This window comes from Lutra lutra, chromosome 5, assembly GCF_902655055.1.
Source record: "Lutra lutra chromosome 5, mLutLut1.2, whole genome shotgun sequence".
Taxonomy (NCBI): domain Eukaryota; kingdom Metazoa; phylum Chordata; class Mammalia; order Carnivora; family Mustelidae; genus Lutra; species Lutra lutra.
The window spans coordinates 126,068,180-126,074,179 of NC_062282.1; positions in this window are offsets into that span (position 1 = coordinate 126,068,180).

A 6,000-nucleotide genomic window follows, 5' to 3' on the forward strand; every position below is an offset into this window, starting at 1 on the left:
CAAAATAGGAGATAAAGAGAAAACAAAGCAAACAAACCAAAGAGTCATATGCATTTAGATAGTAAATAACCATAGAGTTGTAAATGCAGCTGCTAAATCCAAGGAAAGTCAAGTTAAAAAGGGGCAACTTTTAGACAAAAAGATTTTCTTGAACTTGCTGTATGCAGGGGAACCTCAGGAATTGCTGGCTCCTGGATGGATTTCTTTGAGGTATGGAACCCTGCCAAAACCTCTCTTAGAAAAGAAATTAAGATTCTGGCTTTTGGAGTACATCCATCTGGGTCGCATTCCTGGAGAGGTGTCCGCACATATTTTATTACCATAGTTGCAAACAGTCCAGTTTCTTCTCCCAACTTTGCTACAGTTCTATTCAGCAGCTTCATTTTGTTCTTCCATCCCAATCCAATCATTTTCCTCATCCAAACGTACTCAAAATGAAATGACTCCCCAGTTAATCTTTTCTGAAATAAATCTAGTTGTGCCTAAGTTGTGCCCTATCATACTTCCTCATGAAACTTATTGGTAGGGAGATTAAAGGGGGCTCGCTCAGAAGAAGGAAACGCATGCAATGGTCTTCACAAAGGGCATAACCAGAGAGCTCTGAAGACACGAGGAACCCCAACCTCCAACCCAGACCTTCTCAATCAAGACCTTCACTTTAGTGAGTTCCTAAATGGTTCTAATGTGTAGTAAACACTGAGAAGTCCAGGAAAAAAAATACACAGATGTGAAGTTAAGTGTACCTTCTAGAAAGCTACTAAAGCAATATGCATACACAGTAATATAAAAATTTTCTTTATGTGAATACAGAGAGAAACATATTAACATGAAATATGATTATTGATGTGGGGTTGGAAGATTCTCATATTTATGTCAAAGTGAAAACAGAAAAATATTTACTGAGATAACTAAGTATATTTTAATTAATAAATGCAATATTGTTGAACAAACAAGTATAGATATTTCTTATCTAATCAAATAAGTGGTTAGCCACACGGCATTATGTATGTATGTGAATATACCCAAGTATATAGGATATGTATGTATAGAAAGTTAACTGTATAGATACTTCAGTAACTATTTAAAAACACATTGCAGATATCTTGTCACTTTATCCATAAATACTTGAGTGTCTTAAGAGTGATAACATTCTTGGGGTGCCTGGGTGGCTCAGTGGGTTAAAGCCTCTGCCTTCAGCTCAGGTCATGATCCTAGGGTCCTGGGATTGAGCCCCATATCAGTCTCTCTGCTTAGCAGGAAGCCTGCTTCCTCCTCTCTCTCGCTCTCTGCCTGCCTCTCTGCCTACTTGTGATCTGTCAAATAAATAAATAAAATCTTTAAAAAAAAAAAAGAATGATGGCATTCTTTATATAATAGTATAATTAATAAAATAAAAAATTTGGTATTGATATAATGTGATTATCTAATCCACAGTCCATATAAAATTTTTCACATATTGTTGCAAAAATGTGTATTATAACCCTTTTCTCCAATCTAAAATCCCATCCAGGATTATGCATTAAATGTAGTTGTCATGTTTCTTTAGTCTGCTTTACCTGGAATGGCTTCTTAACATTTTGGAGTTAATAACCTTAACATTTTTTAAAAGTACAAACTAATCATTTTATTAAGTGTCCCCCAAGTTGGACATGAGTGATAGGTCTTCTTATATAGACTGAGATTATGCATTCTGGCAGGAAAACAGAGAAGTAATGTTGCATCCTTTTCAGCACATTTTATCAGGAGATATGTAGAACTCCTAAATTAATCCTAAAATGTTTCTCCTAAGATGGGTGGTCCCCCCATCTACCCATCATAATCTACTGTTTTTTTCTTTGTAATTAATATGTATTTGGTGGCAGATACTTTACAAATGTATATACAACCTCTTCATCATTAAGTGTTCACCCACAGTTAAAGCATCAAGATTATTTTTCCTTGACCTAATTATTGTTCTGACAGTTGCCACTTGACATATTTTATATATTTGGTAAGATGTGGCTTTGTTCCAGGATGAAGTACTATTGCCTTTTATTTCCATCCTGCTTATTTTCGCCAGGTGGGAAGAATACTAGTGAACTATTTGTGCCATCAGAACCATCATCATTATTATAGATCAACACATGAGATCAACTTTTGGTATGTGATGGCTGATTCTTACTTTTCAACCTCTCTACCAACTAATTATTCTGTAACTTTGGATAAGTAACTTACTCTCTAAGCTTTAGCTTCTTCATTTCAAGTTGGAAATTATGTTAACTTAGCAGAGTTTATGTAATAAATTAGTATATGTAAAATATTTAGCATTAAAACTGGGAAAATAAAAAGACAATCTGGGAAGTTTTTCTGATTAACATAAAAAGTAATTTTCTTTGTATTTATAGAGTTCTTACAAGTCAGTTAAGAAAAAAACTTAAGGAAAAAAGGACAAATTATACAAACTGAAACTTTACAGTAAAAGAAATATGCATGGCTGACCAACACATGGAACAAGTTCATAAATTTACGCACACGTAAAGTGCTATTCCTCACTATAACAAAGTATATTTCACCATCAGAGTGGCAAAGTTTTAAAGTTCGATAATGCACACTGTCAGCAAGGATATGAGGAAAATGGCGCTCTCAAAATCTGTTTGTAGGAGTCAGTTTACCAAGCGCTATTAATTGCAAGTTTGAATAGTCTTAATTCACTGCTTGTAGGGGTTTGTCTGGGAGAGAAATCTGCATATATCAGCAAATATCAGGGTACTTTAAAAACTCGGATCCTCACTACATAATGTTTATTATAACCAGAGACCCAAAACTATATATTTATCCCTCAATGGGAGAATATTTGGATAAATGGTGGCACATGCATTTGATGGATTACAATATAGCCATGAAAAAGGAGGAACTAGGGATCACGGGTCCTATTACACACTGCACGTCTAACCAGTACACAGATACTGAACGGCAATACTATGTGTCATAATTGCAAATGTTTCCATAAATATCCCCAGAGGGGTGAGCCCAGTAAACAATATGATGCTAGGCACTCAGAAAGAAGGAGCGCTAAGGCACACTGAGTACAAAGTAAGTGACCAAATATATGTGTATGTATTTATATTAAATTATAACAGATTACACACACACACACACACACACACACACACACACACAAAGAGAAAGGTCTGAAAGGATGTATGGCAATCTGATGTTTCTACAGACCACTAAGGAGACAGGATTGGGTTCGGGGCCAGGGAGGGCAACAAAAGTAAACCTAACCTTCTCCATAATGTTTCATTTTGTGGGAAAAAAGACTTTTTTCCCCTTACTGATTTTGCCATTCAAAATTAATTTTCCAAAATTTAAACTCAGAAAAATAATGAAAAGATCTTTAAGTTATATCATAATGTGCATGCCCAAATGCTCTGCATCTAATCTCAGCAGTAGAGAGACAAAAAAGAAGGAGCAAAGTGACAGCTCTGAACAGATAAACATGGGTATAAACTGAGCAGTGCCTGGAAGGACACAGGAAACCACTGAAATGGGGCATGGGATAGAGGTGCTGCTGTAAGACAGAGGCTTCTGTGAGGTGATAGATGTATTAAGTAACCTTACTGTACTCATTTCACAATATATACAGGTCTCAAATCATTGTGTTATGCACCCTAAACTTATACAACGGTTTATTACAACTATACTTCTGTAAAGCTGGGAGAAAAAATATTAATTTAGCATTAGCGTAATACCTCCCAGCAAGAAAGTATAATGAATGATATTAACAGATTATCAGAGAAGATTCACCAGAGGCTCTTAACATGGGAATGTAATTTAGAAAACCAGGTTCTATAGGATAATTAAAGCCCTATATTTACCTCAAATAAGTCTGTGTCTATATGGGCAAAGACTATGAATTGTGACCATTCTAATAGCAAGACCAAATACATTTTATAGAAATCATGTACACATGGAAAGCTCCCAGCACTACTTTGTGACATCAGCACATAACAGCTTTATGACATTAGTCAACTTACCTATCCTCCTTAGGTGTGAGTTGTCTCTTGTAAAGGATGCATGTAAAGTGATTATTGTGCATTTGCCAGGTTGTTCCTGCACAATAAATACTATTGCTACTATTATCTGTAAAGCATGTAAAGATTCTTTTCATAGGACACTTGGGTGGCTCAGTCAGTTAAGTGTCTGACTCTTGGTTTCTGCTCAGGTCATGATCTCAGAATCGTGAGATCGCGCCCAATGTCAGGCTTCATACTCAGCACAGAGTCTGCTTGAGATTCATCCTCCTACCCCTGTTTGCACACACAGACTGACTCTCTCTAATAAATAAAATCTTTTTAAAAATTCTTTTATAAATGCACTCTCCTTAACAAAATTTAAGAAAAGATGCTTTTTGTGTTTCATTCTCAAGTGTGATTTTTCTCTTTTCTGGGGGTTGGCACTTTTTTCCATTAAAATATGCATAATTTCATAGTCAGACATGAACAGTGTTTTAGGCCTATGCTTTTGCTTCCAGCTTCTACTTTTTGGTAACATGTTTGTTTCATTTTTTCAGATTGTTTTCAAAGATGACATTTTCCTTAGCCTACAAAGCTACCAACATTTTTGTAAATATCTAGAATCACTTCTGATGTCTGTACTTAACTCAAACTGCATGTTGTTATCAATACTGGTATTAAACCTACAAATGACAGCTTCATATTGATATAAAGCCTGCTATCAATCAGTAAGAGACTTTTCCATATCTGTAGCAATTTTGAGACATAAGCAAATCTTTTAATAGCTGTTTTTTTTAAGATTTTATTTATTTGGCAGAGAGAGAGAGATCACATGTAGGCAGAGAGAGAGGGGGGAAGCAGGCTCCTCACAGAGCAGAGAGCCCGATGTGGGGCTCGATCCCAGGACCCTGAGACCAGACCCGGGCAGAAGGCAGAGGCCACTGAGCCACCCAGGTGCCCCTTAATAGCTGTTTCTTTCATGTAGCACAGAGACAAGGTTATTGCTGATATAGAATTGAAAACTGGCGAAGCATATGCAAAGTTTAAAATTAATGGACATATTTCCAACCATTTCCTGGATACAGAGTCTATATCTAACTAAGAAAATTACATACTGCCATTTTAAAACTAAGTAGCCACTATGCAAAGCAACTTGAAATACATACATACATACATACATACATACATACATACATAAATCAGGTCATTTAAAAGCAAAGATTTATGTTCCTTCGGGAAAGTAAATACTTTGTTTTACATTCTTATTGTGCACTAAAAAAAAAAATCTGACAATTTTCTACTTGAAATTTATGGAATGACAAACCATTAGATAAACCCAACATATGATAATTTATTGGTATTATCATTACTTGGTGTTTTCTATGAATTGTTATCACTACTCAGCTTGGTCTCAGCACAAGCAATATGAAAGATATCCAAGTATATAATGATAATTTGTTGCTGAACTTGAAATGTCATGTCCTTTTCATCAAACTTATTCTGGGATGTCTATTCATGAGTTCATTTTGATCAGGTATGTATAGATAAGAGAACAGAAGATGTCTGCCTAAGCATAGCTTGCCATAAATCTCTCTGATACAGTCATCATGTACACACACACACACACAACATGTACATGTTATTTTCTAAAATGGTACCTGTTTTTCTTGCTTAATATGTTATTACAAATTATTGCATTTTCTTTTCTGCTCTCTTATGTAAAAACTGTAACCCTCATTAAAATGTAAATTCTAAGATGTAAAAATCATGTCTACTGTATTCCCCAAGGTTTCTACCACCTAGCATGGCATCCTGGAATTTCCTAAAATAAAATCAAAATTTCTGCAAAAAATATTGTAGACTAATTCTTGTGTACCATACAGAAGTAGCTTCAGTGCCTTAGCTCATAGGTCTAATCTCTTATATTACTTAGGTCATACAGTGCTGTTTTTAAATTGCTGTTTTTAAAAAGTGCCATGAATTCTGGGTGCAAGAAAGAAAAAAA